This window comes from Carassius gibelio, chromosome B23 (assembly GCF_023724105.1).
Source record: "Carassius gibelio isolate Cgi1373 ecotype wild population from Czech Republic chromosome B23, carGib1.2-hapl.c, whole genome shotgun sequence".
Lineage (NCBI taxonomy): Eukaryota > Metazoa > Chordata > Actinopteri > Cypriniformes > Cyprinidae > Carassius > Carassius gibelio.
Genome location: NC_068418.1, coordinates 2,851,496 through 2,871,621, shown reverse-complemented (window position 1 = coordinate 2,871,621; position 20,126 = coordinate 2,851,496). Strand labels below are relative to the sequence as shown.

The 20,126-nt window shown below is 38.4% G+C and overlaps 1 protein-coding gene across 1 annotated transcript in view; it reads left to right on the top strand.

Annotated features, from left to right (window-relative positions):
• The window catches only part of LOC128011376 (uncharacterized), a 91,071-nt gene extending 72,570 nt beyond the window's left edge, over nt 1–18,501 (top strand). Inside the window, exon 2 of the mRNA XM_052593708.1 lies at nt 18,486–18,501. The gene's annotated coding sequence lies outside the window, so the exon portion shown is untranslated. The remainder of the gene's footprint in view (nt 1–18,485) is intronic.
• Nucleotides 18,502–20,126: the final 1,625 nt, after the last annotated feature.

Genomic DNA, 20,126 nt, shown 5'->3' with positions numbered 1-20,126 from the left:
AATATAATAATGATTTTTGTTCAGGAGCTTTTATAAAAATAGAGAGTCTGCGCTGCAGATCATTTCAGAAAGATAACAGCTGTAACACCAGCATTAAACACTTTTTTAAATAAATCAAGCTCAAAACTCACTTTCAGTCAGCAGCGAGTCTTTGAAATAACTTGATCCAATGTGTATTACATTTACATTTATTCATTTAGCAGACGCTTTTATCCAAAGCGACTTACAGATGAAGACAGTGGAAGCAATCAAAAACAACAAAAAGAGCAATGATATATAAGTGCTATAACAAGTCTATGTTAGGTTAACACAGTACACGTAGCATGGGATTTTCACTAATATAATAAATAAAAAGAAAACAGATAGAATAAAAAAAATAAAAGAATATAGCAAGCTAGTTAGAGGTCTTTACACATACACACACACATACATATACAATTGCATAATAAATGAAAAGAAAATAGAACACAAAAAGCTTAGAAAGGTAGTTAGATTTTTTAAAGAATAGAATTAGAATAGTAAGTGTTAAAGTTAGAGGGTCAAATAAAGATGGAAGAGATGTGTTTTAAGCCGATTCTTGAAGATGGCTAAGGACTCAGCTGCACTGATTGAGTTGGGGAGTTCATTCCACCAGAAGGGAACATTTAATTTAAAAGTCTGTAAAAGTGACTTTGTGCTTCTTTGGGATGAACAATCAAGCGACGTTCACTTGCAGAACGCAAGCTTCTAGAGGGCACATAAGTCTGAAGTAACGAATTTAGGTAAATGGGTGCAAAGCCAGTGGTAGTTTTGTAGGCAAACATCAATGCCTTGAATTTTATGCGAGCAGCTATTGGAAGCCAGTGCAAATTGATAAACAGAGGTGTGACGTGTATTCTTTTTGGCTCATTAAAAAATAATCTTGCTGCCACGTTCTAAATTAATTGTAAAGGTTTGATAGAATTGGCTGGAAGACCTGCCAAGAGAGCATTGCAATAGTCCAGCCTGGACAGAACAAGAGCTTGAACAAGGAGTTGTGCAGCATGTTCTGAAAGAAAGGGCTTGATCTTCTTGATGTTGAATAAACCAAATCTGCAGGACTGGACAGTTTTAGCAATGTGGTCTGAGAAAGTTAGCTGATCATCAATCATAACTCCAAGGCTTCTAGCTGTTTTTGAAGGAGTTATGGTTGATGTGCCTAACTTGATGGTGAAATTGTGATGAAACGATGGGTTTGCTGGAATCACAAGCAGTTCTGTCTTGGCAAGGTTGAGTTGAAGGTGATGGTCCATCATCCAGGAAGAAATGTCAGTTAGACAAGCTGAGATGCGAATAGCTACCGTCGGATCATCAGGATGGAATGAGAGGTAGAGTTGAGTGTCAACAGCATAGCAGTGGTATGAAAAACCATGTTTCTGAATGACAGAACCTAATGATGCCATGTAGACAGAGAAGAGAAGTGGTCCAAGAACTGAGCCCTGAGGCACCCCAGTAGTTAGATGCTGAGACTTGGACACCTCACCTCTCCAAGATACTTTGAAGGACCTATCTGATAGGTAAGACTCAAACCATTGAAGTATGGTTCCTGAGATGCCTTTCGCCAGTAGCGTTGATAGGAGGATCTGGTGGTTAACCGTGTCAAAAGCAGCAGACAGATCAAGCAGGATAAGTACTGAAGATTTGGATTCTGCTCTTGCCAGTCTTAGAGCTTCAACAACTGAGAGCAAGGCCGTCTCAGTTGAATGTCCACTTCTGAAGTCAGATTGGTTGCTGTCAAACAGATTGTTGTGTGTGAGAAATGTAGAGACTTGTTTGAACACAGCTCGTTCAAATGTATTATAATCACCATACAAGGCAGAAATATTTATAAGCGATGCAAAAGTCTGTGCACGCTAGGCATTAACATTACCATAGTAAACATGGTAAATATGACCATTTGAGGAAATCAGACGTCAGCTTCTTATTCTCGTGTATTTATTTAGTGACGTATATTATCTGTCACAAGCCTCATCTCGAGAGTTTAGCTCACGTCATAAAAAAATATAATAGCCTAATATTTTGGTTCGGGAGCTTTTATAAAAATAGAGATATTATCATTCATTCTAAATGTGACGGCTACTGTGGCTAATAGACAGAAACAGACTCGACTGAATAAGCAGGCTATTTTCATAAGCGTTAAAAATAAATAAATAAAATAGAAATAAGTGTATTTATGTGTGATTAATTTTGAGTCCTGATAAATTAAATCAATAGCCTATGATCAATGTATCACTTCTACAGCGATGCTTTTGAATGTGAATATATAACAAAACATGTAAACAAACGGCCACTTTTATCATCTTCGTTTTGTGATCGCGCATGTTCCATTGACTTTTTCTGATAACTTCTCTTTGTTGGTGAAATAATGAGGTTGCATGACGTTGTTCTGAGAGGTGTGTAAAGGGCGTGTTTTAGTGATGCGCAGCGGAGCTTCAGGCTCCACTGTGGAAACCCTGCGCTATTCTGACCTCGGTGCTACAGGCCTGAGGCTATTAGCCCTGCCCGGCCTGCTTTAAGCCCTGGCTCACACTGACCCCACAGTGGAAATGCAGCCATTGATACCAGAAACACGCTCCGCCTTCACTCCATGAATAAAGTATTTCAGTATGTTTGAAATGTTATGTTCATAACATAGCATATAAAATAATAATAATAATAATAATAATAATAAATAACAGGAGCGTTTCAAAGTGCCTTAAGCTATGTGTAAACTTTTTTGTGTCTCACACATAGTTACATTAAAAATATATCTACAGAAAGCTTGAAATGTTTTTAAACGAAAAGGAATAGTGTAATCTATGAATGTTGCATTTCTCTTGTCGGAGAGAGCCAGCACTGTGAATATAACCAAAACAACAGTCCTATATAAACCGGTTCAGCAAGTGAAAGCCTCATGACACTATCCATATGAAAGAGCAATTCACACCTTTATCTCGACCCCACAAGCCATGAATAACTATCCAAAACCCAACCCCCTGCAGCTGAACAGAATTCGGTCTGTGTTTTGGCTCTTGAGGAACGGTGTGTTACTGAAACATGCCTGCACTCAGCAGCACTAGGCTACTATTTGTATTCATAATTTTCTCGCAGCCCATATTATTATTTTCACAAGACCATAATGATGATAACAAATCATCAATTAATAATTAATCATTATTTTACGAAAATCATTGTTATTTATGATCGTGGATGTTTGCGGGAGGCTTTAAGACCAAGCGGAGTCCTCTGTTCCCGCCTCACAGCGCGCGGGTCTCCGAGGCTTCACTCTCTGCGGTTTGACTTTACTGAATCAGATTGAGGCGAATACAACTTATTGATCATGAGCCCAACATTTAGCAAGGCAGGAAAATTCTAACGGAAGGAAGACGTATATCATTGAGCTAATGCTGTTAAAGAGAGAGAGAGAAGTCTAGGACTATTCTTAAACTTGGAGCTCATTATATTGAAGTACATATCCAAACATTATGCATTTTATGAATAATGAAATGTTATGAAAATTATGCATTTTATTTATTCACATGCTGTATGGTTGAAATAATATTTTAGTTCACAACTTTAAGTTCCGTTGTTTAAAAAAATGCTTTATTGGCTAATGTTTCATAAACCTTCAGTTGTTATGCTCTAAAATCCATGCCATTATTCATTTCACAGTATTTTTACCACCTAAATGACTAATCTAAGTCACAATTCTATAATGGTCAAAATTACTCAGGCCAATGGTATTTTTTAATTACATTATTTTATTATTATTATTATTATTATTTGAATAATTGTAGCTTACATAAATAGGTAAAGCAAAACAAATATTCGGATTGTCCCTTATTTTTTCCCTTGTTTTCCTAAAGAATAAACAAACACGTATTTTTTTACAAGAATAAACATGGTAACATATTATTAATTACAGTTTTTCTCAATTGCTAAAACACTAAAACCCATTGGCTGAACAAAGTTCTCAGTTGCCTGAACTTATTTAGCTAATTGTGCAGTCTGTTGTCAATACCTTAAACCATTTCACATGGTAAAACACAATTTGCAGATCTCACTTAGACTCTTCAGCAAAACGCTAAACACATTCTCATTCTCAAAACACATTCTGCACTCTAATGCACATGTCATTCATACTGGTAAACACAAGTGGCAACAATCAAATACAAATAGAGAACATGTGTCATTGATTGAACACAACCACTCAAAATTGATTTAACCTTTTTCAAATGATGTGACACAACCAATATAAGCCAGTTCAGAGAGCAAACAGGTTGTTGAAGGTGGGAAGGAGAAAGTCTGAAAATGGATAGAAGAAACAATGTGAGAGGACGAGTGCGTATGCGAGGTGGGCGACGAGGAGGAGGGCAAGAAAGAGGAGGAGGAGGAGGAGGGCAAGAAAGAGGAGGAGGAGGAGGAGGAGGAGGGCAAGAAAGAGGAGGAGGAGGAGGAGGAGGAGAAGGAGAGGCCGAAACATGATTGGACAGCGGGCCATTGTTGAAGTCCCTGGTCAACGAGGTCAACAAATCAACAAATAACAATAATTACACTATCACAGAGACCAAGCACAAGTTTATGAGATGCAGGGTACAGTACTGTAAAAATAGGGGTAGAAGGAGGAAGAACCAAAAAAAAAACCTGCAAAGAGCAAAGCAGAGTAGTAATTTCTGATCAATTTTGAGCTACTATGATAGAACATGTTTTCGTTCATCAAAAGACAAATGACGGAATAATATGAACTTTGTTTTGAGATTAAAAATTTACTTCTCCCTGAGAACTATGTTTTGAACAATGTATTTTCTATTTGTTGGTGTATTGTTTACTGACTGCTTGATAGTGTATATCATTTTGATCACTTTGTTTATGATTTGAGAGCAGTGTTTGATTTTGAACACAGGTAAAACTGTTTTGAGGCGAAAGTTTCATTTTGCAAGAGGAGTCAGAGGTTTTGTAAATAGTGCTTGAAGATGAGGTTTTGTGTTCAATGTTTTCAGAAAATGGAGCAAGGTTTCAGAAATTGTGTTTTAGCAATTGAGAAAAACTGTAATAAAAATAATTTAAGCAATTAAAACCTTTTTTTAAAACTTGAATTTAAATACTATTAAACTAACTTTAAATTCTCAAGGAGTTTATAAGTAAAAAAAAAATAGTTCTAAATGAACTTGTGTTAACATTATAATTACAACTAACAATATAATTAGATTTTTTAAAGGAGAATGTTAAAGGGGGGGTGAAATGCTTGTTTTCACTCAGTCTCCTGTTAATCTTGAGTACCTATAGAGTAGTACTGCATCCTTCATAACTCCAAAAAGTATTTAGTTTTATTATATTTATAAGAGAAAGATAATCTGTACCATTTTTTCCAGAAAAACACGAGCGGCTGGGGGCGTGACTTGTGGGCGGAGCTAAAGAATCACGAGCGCGAGTAGGCTTTTGCGTTGAGAGCGTTTGGAAGCTGTGACATTACCGTGAGGAAAAAAACATCATCCAAAACAAACCATGGCTAACAGTCAGATTCAGCGTATATTTATTATCCAGAATCAGATCCTGAGGCTGAAATTGAACAAGAGCAGCGGAAGCAACGACTACAGCAGGACGTCTCTATGTGTTATGTATTGAAACTGTATATATTTGTTTAGCGGTTTTGGAAAATTACTAAGTTCCAATTTATGTCTTCTTTTTTTTTTTTTTTTTTTAAGGTGTACATGTGGAAAGTGCAGTTTGATGACAACATCGCATGTTGTTTACTTGATGCGCTTACGCGCCGATAGCTAAGTTAACAACACAGAGATATTTGAAGCAGTTTTACTCCCTTTTTCGTTGGGACTGCATTATCCTTAAGAAATAAACGATACGCAAATCCGGCGTCAAACTGGGCCTTGTTTGTAAAACAAGCATCTTTGAAATGCAGGGAACAAACAAAACAACTTGCACTACTCCGTTGATGCTCTGTAAAAATAAACTCCATCCACTGGTCCCTTAATGCTGTTTCTCTTTTGGTAATCTGTGCAGGGTTGTCTTGCCCTGGCAACCAAAAACACATTTCTTTTGTTCTTTTGTGAAATTTCGCTTTCTCGCTCTGATCAGTGAAATGTCTCTTCTCTGCTATACGGGAGCGCGTGCTCTTCCGGGAGAAGTGGCCTTAGGACCCATATAAGGAAATTACGCTAACTCTAACGTCACACAGACCCATACTCGAAAAAAAACTTTACGAAACTTGTGACAAACCGGATGGAGTATTTTTGGAACAAAAATACTCCTTCAAACGTACAACTTAATTTTTGAAACTTTGTCCATGTTTAGCATGGGAATCCAACTCTTTAACAGTGTAAAAAACTCAGTATGCATGAAATAGCATTTCACCCCCCCCCTTTAAAATGAACAATTCCTGTATAAAATGGGACAGCAACCTTTATATCAATGGTTCTCAACCTTTTTTCCAGCAGACTGCACTATGGTCTAAGTGCAAGTCGCATATAATTTACATATTACGTCAGCAATACAAACCAACCTGATTTATAATATAGCCTAACTATTATGATATATAATCTATTACATTCATTGAAATAAACAATTCTACTCCCCATAAATAAAACACCTGATGCTGTCGGGAGCTGACCAATTTTGTGAGATTCAGCTTGAAAGGAGTAACACAAAGAAGTTGCGATTGTAACGCCTGTGTTATACTTTCCGCATGAGCAATCCTGACGCGTACACGGCCAGCGCGGACGCAGACTTCTTTAATTTATACTTCTGAATGCGCAGGCTGATGGCCAGCTCTGCAATTGCCCAGAATTATTGCACATCGCTGTCTTTATATTCTTTTATTGACGTATTGCACAGGTTCGAGTAGCAATGAGCTTCTTCACTCTGCCTGCACATGTGCAATTTTTTTTTTTTTTTTTTATGATTATTTATTTATTTTCCAAAGTTGAACAAGGTCCACAATTGTGGCCACATATAACTATGTACAAGACCAGGGTTTGCTTGTTAAAAAAACAAAACAAAAACAAATTAAGTTAAGGGGTGGAAAAACAACAACAACACAGCTCCAGGATTTCCACTGCTCCTCCTTGATAGCGCTCAGAAGTAATCCATACGGAAGACCTATTGAGTTATTATCAGTGATAGCTTTGTAACCAATTCACTCCAGGCCCTAAGTGTTTTTGGTTTGGCTTTATTAATTCTTGCTGTAGTAAGTTCTAAAAGTGCAATGTATTTAATTTCTATGAGCCACAATTTACCTGCTGGAATTGTAGGCTCATGCCAAATCTTAAAGATTATTTTTTTGGCTGCAGTTAGAGCAGTGTGAAGAATCCTACGCTGGCTAACAGTAAGATCGAGATCCGCATCATCATTTAACAAACAAAGACTGGGGTGCTTAAGGATTACCTTATCACATAATTCTGTCACAACTTGAAATGCCTCATCCCAAAAGTTACCAATAAGTTGGCATTCATAAAACATGTGCATATAAGTACCCACAATATTTAAATTACAGAGTGAACAAAAGGGGGTAGGCAAGCGCTTCATTTTGTGCAAGATATTTGGAGTAGCGTATGCCCTATGAAGCAGTTTGTAGTGTATTAACTGATGGGCAAGATTTTTTGACATTGTTGGAATAGTGTCCCATATCCAGTCCCAATTTAGATTGCAAGGAGCCAGTTCCTTTTCCCATATCGTGGTGATGGGGAGCTTTCTACAGCTGTGCTTGAGCAGGCTGTTGTAAATGAATGACACTGCTCCTCGTGTCTGTGAAAAGTTTACACAGTCCATCAGAGGGTGAGAGTCCAAGTTGCAGTTCCATGGTACTCCATAAGCACGCATAGCGCTTCTCAACCTTAAATACAGAAAATAGGAATGTCCAGGAAGATTATAACACTCTTTCAGATCTTGAAAAGACCTTAGCCCCTGATTATTGAATATATCACCAAGGGTATGTATACCTTGATCGGACCATGGCTTAAAAACAAAAGGTCTGTTGTCAGATTGCAAATTATGATTATGCCAGATCGGCGATTCAGATGTAAACTTAGATGAACTTCCCATAAATTTGCACACCTCATGCCAGATTTTAAGAGAATTGGACACAGTTGTATTCCCAAACCTTAGTTCTTTTTTTGATAAACCCGTGAATAAAATGTCCTGAAGCCGATGTGGAAGCACAGCTGATGCTTCCACGTCCCGCCAGGCGATCTGTGAGTCAACCTGTAACCAAATCTTGAGCGAGCGCAGCTGACATGCCCAAAAGTACAATTGAAAATTCGGAAGAGACAAGCCTCCTTTGTCAGATCTTCTCTGTAATGTTGAGAGTTTAATTCTTGGTCGTTTCTTATTCCAAATGAATTTTGTAATCAAAGAATTCATTTCTTTAAAAAAGTTTATACGGGGAGATAAAGGAATCATGGAGAACAGAAATAAAAGTCGAGGGAGGATATTCATTTTAATGATTGCGATTCTGCCTTGTAATGAGACTAGAATAACGTCCCATCTCTGTAAATCTTTTCTGATAGTAGTAAATAAAGAACTATAATTTTCTTTAAGGATAGTCTGCAGTGATGGAAAGATCTGAATTCCCAGATATTTAAATGTCTTACTAATTGGGATCGAGGAGGACGCTAATGCTGTATTTGTTGATGTAGACAAGGGCATTAACACAGATTTTCCCCAATTAATTTTGTAACCACTTATGACGCTAAAGTCATTAAATATTTTAAGACACTGAGGTAGAGAAGAGGAAACATTGGACATGTAGAGAAGGATATCATCTGCGAAAAGAGAGATAGAATGCTTGGAGTCACCAACAGTAATCGGGTAAATAATATGGTCCTGCCGAATTGCCTGCGCTAAGGGCTCTAAAGAAATTGCAAATAACAAGGGCGATAAAGGGCAACCCTGTCTAGTGCCTCTATTCAACGGGATTGCATCCGAACAACACAACCCCGTTGAAACCCGTGCAGAAGAGTTAGCATATAGGGTCTGAATCATATGAATAAAACGAGGGCCAAATCCAAAACGGGTTAAAGCGGACCATAAATATGTCCACTCGACCCGGTCAAAGGCTTTCTCGGCGTCTAGCGAGAGAATAGCACGTTGTTCGATAACCGGGTCGGATGAGTCGATGATGTTCAAAAGGCGTCGCACATTATCCGAAGCAAAACGTTCCTTAAGAAATCCTGTCTGGTCGTGGGCAATTAGGAAGCTGGCGACTGATCCCAGACGATGGGCTAGAACCTTAGCATATAACTTAACATCCGTACCAATTAGTGAAATCGGCCTGTAGCTAGAGCAGCATAAGGGTTCCTTCCCTTTTTTCAGTAGCAGAGAAATAAGAGCGGTGTTCTGATCTCTATGGAAGCAACCCGAACCTATAGCAAAATTTATGGAATCAAGGAGAAGTTGTCCAATCAAATCCCATATCGCCAGGTACAGCTCCGGGGGTAAACCATCTAGACCAGGGGCCCTACCCTTGTTCATAACCTCTAAAGCCTCCTTCAATTCTTTTAATTCTACTGGAGAATCAAGAAAAGCACATTGCTGCTCACTTAATTGAGGTAGATCTAGATTTGACAAAAAGTCAGTGATAGGTTGTTCATTCACTCCCACCTCAGATCTGTATAGATGCTCATAAAATTCCTTAAATATCCTATTTACATCACCCGGAGCTGTGTGAAGAACATCTGCATTGTCCTTAATGGCAGTTATTGAAGCCAAGGCCTCGTTGCGTTTCAACCTTAATGCCATTAGTTTGCTTGGCCGCTCTCCATTAAAATAGTAGTTTTGTTTGGTACGGTGCATCAAAAATTCTACCCTTTTTAGTAAGATCGCCTTGTAGTCAGTTTTTAAATTCCCCAGGATTCTGCTTTTCCGTTCCGTAAAGGTTTTTTTTAAGATCCTTCTCTACACATTCAATCTGAGCCTCCAAACTGGTTAATTGTTTTACTCTGGATTTATTTACATAAGAGGCAAAAGAAATACAGTTTCCTCTCAAAAAACACTTGGTTGTTTCCCACAGGATTTGTGGATTAGTATCTGAGCTCAAATTTTCCTTAAGAAACAAAGCTAGTTTAGAACGCAGCTGTTTTACAAAATCTTCATTTAGCAAAAGAGTTGTATTCATACGCCACCTTTTGGAGTTTAAAGGAATAATCAGAGGAGACAGATTACAAATCACAGCAGAGTGATCTGAAATCAGTATGGGTAAAATATCAATATGGTTTACACTTTGAATAAGAGATTTGGAAATCAGAATATAATCTAACCTCGAAAATGATTTGTGGCGTGCTGAATAAAAAGTATAATCTCTACAGCTCTCATTTTTCACTCTCCAGATATCGCATAAGTCGTTATCAGCAATGAGTTCGTTTAGCGACTGCGAGGCCTGATCGCCATGAACAGAGACAAGGGATCTATCGATTAAGGGGTTACAAACTGCATTAGCATCTATTCCTACGACCAAGTTGTAGTCAACAAAATTAAGGAGGGATTTGGTAAGAGATGGAAAAAAATCTACATCATAATTATTAGGGGAATATACTGAGAAAAGTACCATTTTCAAATTATATCCATGAACCTGACGCATATGTAACCCGCCCGTTATCATCCCCTCCCGCTGTCTCAATTAGAAACGGGAATTTTCTGTTCTGAAGAATAATAACTCCCCTTGAGGCACTATTATACGACGAGAAAGCTATCACTTTGAAATGTCTATTCTGAAAGCGGGTAACATCAGAAGCCTTGAGATGGGATTCTTGTATTAGGGCAATGTCAGCTCGTTTGCGATGCAGATAATCTAGGCATTTGGATCTTTTAATGGGAGAGTTTAGACCGTTAACATTCCACGAAATCACATTAACATCCCTCATTCAATCACAATATAATTATACATGAGACAAAAGTAACCGTAGCAACCACATACACCAATGAGTATTTCACCCCATGAAACATAAATAATACAACAAAAACAGCAAACCCTGGAAGTTCTAACATTGTAATGGTTAAAAACAATAAAAGAAATCCAAAAAACAAAACACGATCGGCAGCTTGCAGAGAGGAAGAACACACTCTCTTACCTGCCTGGAAAGAAAATATATTCGAGGCCATGCACTCGGACTATAAGTGGCAGCAGATACTCAAAACATCAGCATCTCTCACCTGAGTGTCCATCACAGCTAAGATTAAACCTATATCCCTACTCAAAGTGTTATAATACGAAACAGAGAAGGCCGAATTTACTCATCAGACATCTCTATGGGCGCAGTGCTGACCGTTTCCGTAGTGACGTTCAGAGACGCGATGAACCGCTCCAGGTCTTCGGGGGTTTTGAAAAGCAAATGCTCCTGACCATTACGTACTTTGACCGATGCCGGGTAAAGCAGGAATGACTCGATGCCTAGTAGTTGTAGGCGTTTCCTCCCTTCGGCCATAGCTTTCCTTTTTTTGGACGTTCCCTGGCTGAAGTCAGGGAAGAACCGTAAAATACCCCCTTCATAACTTAGCGGTGATGCGCTTCTGGCTCCTTGTAAAATCGCCTGTCGATCATTGTAACGAAGGAGTTTGAAAATCAGAGTGCGCGCTCTATTCCTGGAGGAATCCTCATTTGCGTAGAGACGGTGCGCCCGTTCAATCTCGATCGTTTTCCCTTGCAGAGCAGGAATCCACTTGGGAATATGGGTCTGCAAGAACTGAATTGCGTTCCCTCCTTCAGCTCCTTCCCGTAGGCCCACCAACCTTAGGTTATTTTGTCTGGATTTATCTTCATAAAGAGATAGTTTCTCCTGAAGCTCCTCTAGGCAAGACTTGTTAGCGATCGAGTCCCTTTTAACATCCCGCACCGTAGCCTGGATGTCATCACATCTATTGCCGAATGATTTAACATCCTTTTCCAATGAGTCCAATCGTGCTGTAATCGTGGAGATTTCCTCGCGAACGATCGTCGACATGCTTAGTTTTATGGCGCTCAGTTGCTTATCGAGCATTTCAGCAATGGCGTCGTGAAGGTGCTCGTCATCTTTATGCTTTTTCTTCGCCGGGGAGTGTATTAAATCTCGTTTAGATGCCATCTTAAGTGCCACTAAAACAAGGACTTTACTTAGGATTCGGCCGAAAACTTAGTAGGGATAGATAATACCGAAAAAAAGGACGACTGAGGTAGAGCGTCAATATTAAGCAGCCATCATCGTCCGCTGCGCCGGCCGCCTCCCCTGCAATTTTGTTTTTGAAGCCTACTGACCACGCGCATCTGTCCGCGCGGTCGTCTGCTCAGAGCCTCGGCACACACTCTCCAATGACGTTTTTTACGTCACGCCTACCTAACGGTCCATAGCGGACTCGCGGACGCAGAAAGTTTGACAGAGGGTTTAAGATACAGGCTTGCATGACCTGATGCGCAACATTTCAGAAAATTTGCGTTCACAAATGTAGCCTATTTTGATCCAAATATGGAAAGCACTTTTGAATTTAATAATATCAGGTTCTCTCTTGAGATATTTTGCCACATTTCTTCAATTAAGGATTGTTACATAGTGTATGGTGTTTCCATTTATCTGAACTTCTTCAAGTGAGTTGCGGGGCAAAAAAAAAAAAAAAATCCAGCACTTCTCCTTCAATACTGATACTGCGACTATTGACAGTTTGTACATGTTCATTCGCTGGCATTTTTTGAATTTCTTTTTTTTCTCCCTTAAAAAACAAATTGGTCCATTCTGATGCGCAATTTTACCTTAAAGGCAATTTACCTAATGGCTGTTGATGACTATTTGAATTGAATTCTGCCAAAGTGCGCGCTTGTATGTGTTCGTTAAATGCCTATGCCAGTTCTCATGTCTGAAAATAATATATAAAGAAGAAGAAAAAAATCATATAAAAACATTAGGATATAGCTTATATTTCATTAGTAGCATATTTGTTTTAAATTGATGTAAACAATAAAATTTTACAAACTGATAAAGTATTTTTTTTTTTTTCAGCATGTGGTGCAGGCCGCATTAGAATTTGTGACGGGCCGCGGGTTGAGAACCACTGCTTTATATCAAACATTTTTAAATCGTCCACAGCTGAGCTTTGCGGGAGGCTGATCTGGGCCAGATCGCGTGAAGTGAATGTAATGAACAAAGTCATTTTCAGATGCAATGAAAAAAAAAAAAAAAAAAAACATGGATAACCTAGATTAGTGCCAGGCTCTGTTTGAAGTAAAATAATTATAATTACTGTTAACCAAGAGTAACACATTTTAACGGATTAATCACCAATTTTCATTTGTTGAATGTTTTTGTAACGATAAAAACTCCACATACATCGGGAAGAAGGAGGCGGGAACCGGCGCACAATCAAAACATAATTTTAATATTCAAAATAAATACAAAACAGCGCGTCAGCCCCTCACGGCGACTGACGCGCACAAATAAAAAGCAAACACATAAACTAATGTCCCAGGCCTGGTCCTCTCTCGTCCTTCACTAATGTCGCTCCAGTTTTATATCCTTCCATCTCCTACGTGGGACTCGATACTGGCGGTGGGGCGCAGGTGTAGCTCATCTCCAATCACTACACCTGGCCTCACTCCTCGTTCCCACGCCTCTCGGCCCCGCCCCACGCGCCACAGTATTCTTTATTTTTTATTTTTTAAACACGCTAAAAAATAAATTAAGTTTGTCAGAGGAAAAAAATATATGAGTCGTGTATAGGTTTCATTTTAACGGATCAATCACCTATTTTCGTTTGCTGCATGTTTTTTTTTTTTTAAACACGCTAAAATATAAATCAGAGTTTGTGAGAGGAAATAAATAGGCTATTAGAAAATATTTTACAACAAATCCTTTAAATTTAACAAATTTATCAGAACAAAATAATAATTAAAAATATATAATTCTATTGGATAAATATAATTGCAGTATATAATAATATAGGCTTAGTAATAAATAATAATAATAATTTAAAGCTAAGCATTAGGTAAGCTTGGGCTTTCTCAATCGGGAGAAATCAAACGTTTCCATATTTGTGATGTTGCCCATTTGAAGCTTAACTATTATTCATGAGGTAAATAGGCTGTGTGCGTTTCAGTATTGATGAAATAAATCATAATTAACAATATGTCAAAGTGCTCACGCCGAATGTCTGGTGAACGACTGCTGTTTCCAGTGAATATGTGCGCGAGGCACCAGCACGATCAATATATATATATATATATATATATATATATATATATATATATATATATATATATATATATATATATATATATATATATAATATAGGCCTTATATTTATTTACTGTTTAATAAAAATAGCATGCATATGATCCTTTGTGTTCTTCTTTTAATTTCTGTTTAGTAGACTGTAGTCTAAGACTATCCTACGTTTTAAAAATTAACAAATTGTAAAAAAACTTTTTTTTTTTTTTAATTTTACAATATATATCCTAATGTTATTGTTGTTTTACTTCCTTCTTTTATCTCATTTTACAATTACATGCATTTCGCAATCTGTCCCTTTGCGCCACCTGGTGGTAGTTTTGCGAATGATTTTAACACACGACTGAATTAAAGTTACCACTGCGGCACTGCCGTGGTAGTAAGCCCCAGAAAGGCTGGCCACCTACTGTAGGCCTGTGAGGGCGAGGTAAGCTGAAAGTCCATTTATTGGTCAAAAGGATGTTTTATCTTTTAACAAGTCAGACCATATAGGAAGATGTAGTTTAAATGAGTCCACCCCCCAAGATTACTGTTATAAACATGAGCCGCGTCTAAAAGGCAAAGGGGGAGGTGTTGCTTAAAATTATAACAACGTTTTCAGACTTTCTCAGAAGGCAGGCTTCAAGTATAACTCGTTTGAAGCAATGGTGCTTCATATAACATTATCCAGAGAAACAAATGTTAATGATAAATCCCCTGTTATGTTTGTACTGGCCACCAGGGCACCATACAGACTTTATTAAAGAGTTTGGTGATTTTACATCCGAGTTAGTCTGAAGTTAGTCTGAAGATAAAGTTTTAATAGTTGGTGATTTTAATATCCATGTTGATAATGAAAAAGATGCATTGGGATCAGCATTTATAGACATTCTGAACTTTATTGGGGTTAGACAACACGTTCCAGGACCTAGTCATTGTCGAACTCATACTCTAGATTTAATACTGTCACATGGAATTGATGTTGATAGTGTTGAAATTATGCAGCCAAGTGATGATATCTCAGATCATTATTTAGTTTTGTGCAAACTTCATATAGCCAAAATTGTAAATTCTACTTCTTGTTACAAGTATGGAAGAACCATCACTTCTACCACAAAAGGCTGCCTTTTAAGTTATCTTCCTGATGTATCCAAATTCCTTAGCATATCCAAAACCTCAGAACAACTTGATGATGTAACATAAACTATGGACTCTCTCTTTTCTAGCATTTTAAATACAGTTGCTCCTTTACGCTTAAGGAAGGTTAAGGAAACCAGTATGACACCATGGTATAGTAAGCATACTCGCACCCTAAAGAGAGCAGCCCGAAAAATGCAGTGCAGCTGGAGGAAAACAAAACTAGAGGTATTTCGTATTGCTTGGCGGGAAAGTAACCTATCCTACAGAAAAGCATTTAAAACTGCTAGATCCGATTACTTTTCTTCTCTTTTAGAAGAAAACAAACATAACCCCAGGTATTTATTCAATACAGTGGCTAAATTAACGAAAAATAAAGCCTCAACAAGTGTTGACATTTCCCAACACCACAGCAGTAATGACTTTATGAACTACTTTACTTCTAAAATCGATACTATTAGAGATAAAATCGCAACCATTCAGCCGTCAGCTACAGTATCGCATCAGACAGTGCACTATAGACCCCCTGAGGAACAGTTCCACTCATTCTCTACTATAGGAGAGGAAGAATTGTATAAACTTGTTAAATCATCTAAACACCATGTATGTTAGATCCTATACCATCTAAGCTCCTAAAAGAGGTGCTTAAGGCTCTGTACTAGGGCGGCTACTCTTCACGCTCTATATGTTACACTTGGGAGATATCATCAGGAAACATGGTGTTAGCTTTCACTGTTATGCTGATGATACTCAGCTCTATATTTCTTCATGGCCCGGTGAAACACACCAATTTGAAAAACGAATGGAATCCATAGTCGATATAAAAAACTGGATGACGAGTAATTTCTTACTGCTAAATTCAGAAAAAACAGAGGTGTTAGTTATATGACCTAAAAAATCTGCTTGTAATAACCTAGAACACTGTCTAAGACTTGATGGTTGCTCTGTCAATTCTTCGTCATCAGTTAGGAACCTAGGTGTGCTATTTGATCGCAATCTTTCCTTAGAAAGCCACGTTTCTAGCCTTTGTAAAACTGCATTTATCCATCTCAAAAATATATCTAAATTATGGCCTATGCTCTCAATGTCAAATGCAGAAATGTTAATCCATGCATTTATGACCTCAAGGTTAGATTATTGTAATGCTTTATTGGGTGGTTGTTCTGCACGCTTAGTAAACAAACTACAGCTAGTCCAAAATGCAACAGCAAGAGTTCTTACTAGAACCAGGAAGTATGACCATATTACCCCGGTCTTGTCAACACTGCACTGGCTCCCTATCAAATATCATATAGATTTGAAAATATTGCTTATTACTTATAAAGCCCTGAATGGTTTAGCACCTCAGTATTTGAATGAGCTCCTTTTACATTATACTCCTCTACGTCCGCTATGTTCTCAAAACTCAGGCAATTTGATAATACCTAGAATATCAAAATCAATTGCGGGCGGCAGATCCTTTTCCTATTTGGCGCCTAAACTCTGGAATAATCTACCTAACATTGTTCGGGAGGCAGACACACTCTTGCAGTTTAAATCTAGATTAAAGACTCATCTCTTTAACCTGGCTTACACATAACATACTAATATGCTTTTACAGTATTTCACAATTGCTAAAACACTAAACCCCATTCTCTGAACCCAATGCTCAGTGGCCTAAACACATTTGTCGAATCAATCACTATGTAGGCAAAATCTTAAACAAGTTCAGGTAGTTAAGACACTGTTTGCAAATCTCATCCACTCTTTTTGCAAAACTCTAAACACATTCTTACTCACTAAAACACATTTAGCAAAACGATAAGTACATGTGGCAAAAGTTAAACACAACTGTCATCGTTTACACACAACAACTCAAAATTGTTCACACTTGTTTCTAATGATGTGATCAAATCAGTTGTCTAGAATATAAGACAATACAGGTGGCCCAGGTACGGTGAGTGTTGATACCACAATGGATGGAAACAATGTGAAAGGAAGAGGAGGAAGAGTTTGTGTAAGAGGTGGTGGACAAGGAGGAAGAGTACAATGTCATCCGACTGCGTGAAATACAGCAAAGACTTGTAGGAGACAATGTAAACTTTGAAGGTATCAACAGTGTCAGCCTTTCTACCATTTCCCGTGTCCTCCATCGCAACAGGGTAAGCATGAAACAAGTGTACAGAGTATCCTTTGAGTGCAATTCAGAAAGGGTCAAAGGTCTACGATATCAGTATGTTCAAGTAAGTGTACACTTTCAGCACTGATGCTTACAGTACAAGTTTGTAGCCTACAGTTATTGTCCTATACCGTTACTGCAACTGCATTACATTGTAGTGTGTGTAAATCAGGAGTGAATATACATATGTACATACACTTTTGCAGAAGTATGTCTTTCTGGAACACTTACAAAACTAATTATATTTCTCTTTTATATATAGAGGGTGTTTGAAATGGATTCCATGCAAAGGCCCCATGAATATATTTGTGCAGATGAAGTAGGGTTCAATCTGGCGAAGAAGAGAAGGAGAGGCCAAAGTGCCATTGTGGAAGTCCCTGGCCAACGTGGTGGAAATGTCACCCTATGTGCAGCCATAAGCAATGGGGGGGTTCTCCACCATCGGGATGCTGAGGCAGAATGAGTCTCTCATAGACTTTGATTTTGCAATTGCACAATGTTTTGTGTAATACACTTTGCATTTAGAGTTGTCTTTGTTCTTAGGGCTTACTTTATTTTTATGCTGAAAACACAGAAATTCTATACTGAATTACTTGCAGTACTTACAGTATGCAATATATTTGCTGTGCTGAGTTGTGAATTATTTACTTTTATTTATAGCAAAATTATTTTCTATATGCAATAAAAAAATATTATCTGTAACTACATGCCCTGGACGCTGTGTTGTCAATTTTTTGATGTAGTGTCTAATGAATGCTGATGAGTGTTTATATATTGACTGGCTATGTTTATGTTTTGAAAGCATTGTTTGATTTTGAGCACAGATCAAATGGTTTTGAGGCAAGTGTTTGATTTGGCCAGAAGAGTCAGGGGTTTTGTGAATATAGTTTAAAGACTGGGTTTTGTGTTTAAAGTTTTGAGAATATGGGTGAAGGTTTCAAGAAATTGTGTTTTAGCAATTGTGAAATACTGTAATATCCAAATCCGTTAAAGGATTTTTAGGCTGCATTAATTAGGTAAACTGGAACCGAGGACACTTTCCATAACACCCTATGTACTTGCTACATAATTAGAAGAATGGCATCTATGCTAATATTTGTCTGTTTCTCTCTTGTTCCGAGGTCAGCGTGGCCATCAGATCCAGTCTGTTTCCAGATCAGAGGGTAACTGCAGTCACCCGGATCCAGTACGTATCCAGACATGATGGTGGATCAGCACCTAGAAAGGACCTCTACTGCCCTGAAAGACAGCGGAGACCAGGACAACTAGAGCCCCAGATACAGATCCCTTGTAAAGACCTTGTCTCAGAGGACCACCAGGACAAGACCACAGGAAACAGATGATTCTTCTGCACAATCTGACTTGGCTGCAGCCTGGAATTGAACTACTGGTTTCGTCTGGTCAGAGGAGAACTGGCCCCCCAACTGAGCCTGGTTTCTCCCAAGGTTTTTTTTCTCTATTCTGTCACCGATGGAGTTTTGGTTCATTGCCGCTATCACCTCTGGCTTGCTTAGTTGGGGTAACTTCATCTACAGCGATATCGTTGACTTGATTGCAAATAAATGCACAGACTCTATTTAACTGAACAGAGAAGACATCACTGAATTCAATGATGAACTGCCTTTAACTATCATTTTGCATTATTGACACACTGTTTTCCTAATGAATGTTGTTCAGTTGCTTTGACGCAATGTATTTTGTTTAAAGCGCTATATAAATAAAGGTGACTTGACTTTAATTCAAGTTAATTTCGTTTATTTTAGTTTCATTTATAATTTTTATTAACCCCTAAAAAGATCAAGCATCAATGCAAACATGACATACAAACATGTGTCTTGATTTTTCAAGCCTCAATACACAAACACACACACACACTCAAACACACAAACGTAAACATACAGAAAACATGAACATGTAACCAAACAAATACAAATATACACTCAAACAAATACATAAACAAACAAACAAAATAGGTCACAAACACGAAAATACCTACATTAGATTGCCTATCGCGGGACTGCCTGGTTTCGATCTGCTAAATAGTGAGGCGTGTCCAGCTGATTTCAATCACAGGTAATCAGGCTAATACAAAGCACTAGGTTTCACCGCGGCAGCGGTAGCGGCAACCCTCGTGTGAACCCTCCTCGTGTGAACCCTCCTCGTGTGAAGACCGATGAGTGTAAAGACAATCGACTCTACCTGCGCGACTCCACCGAGCAAGGACACCGACAGGGCACCTGAGTATTGCTTCTCTTTTTTTCCACTCTTTGTATAGTTTGTTCTCAAATATATCTTACACTTGTAGTCACTATGTGCTTTCAGATCTCTACTATCACTACTAACACTCGGAGAGCACGCTATGTACGTCGCAGGAAGGCCTGTCTGACAAACCTACGCCATGTCCCTCTGACCTCTACTACTATGCTCTCTATTCCAGTTGGTCTCTGGAACTGCCAGTCTGCAGTTAACAAAGCAGACTTCATTTCCTCTATTGCTACCCATTCCGGTCTCAACCTCATGGCACTGACAGAGACTTGGATCAAACCTGAAGATACTGCCACCCCTGCAGCCCTCTCTACTAATTTCACTTGTTCCCACACTCCTCGTACCACTGGGAGGGGTGGAGGTACGGGTCTCCTTATATCCAAAGAATGGAA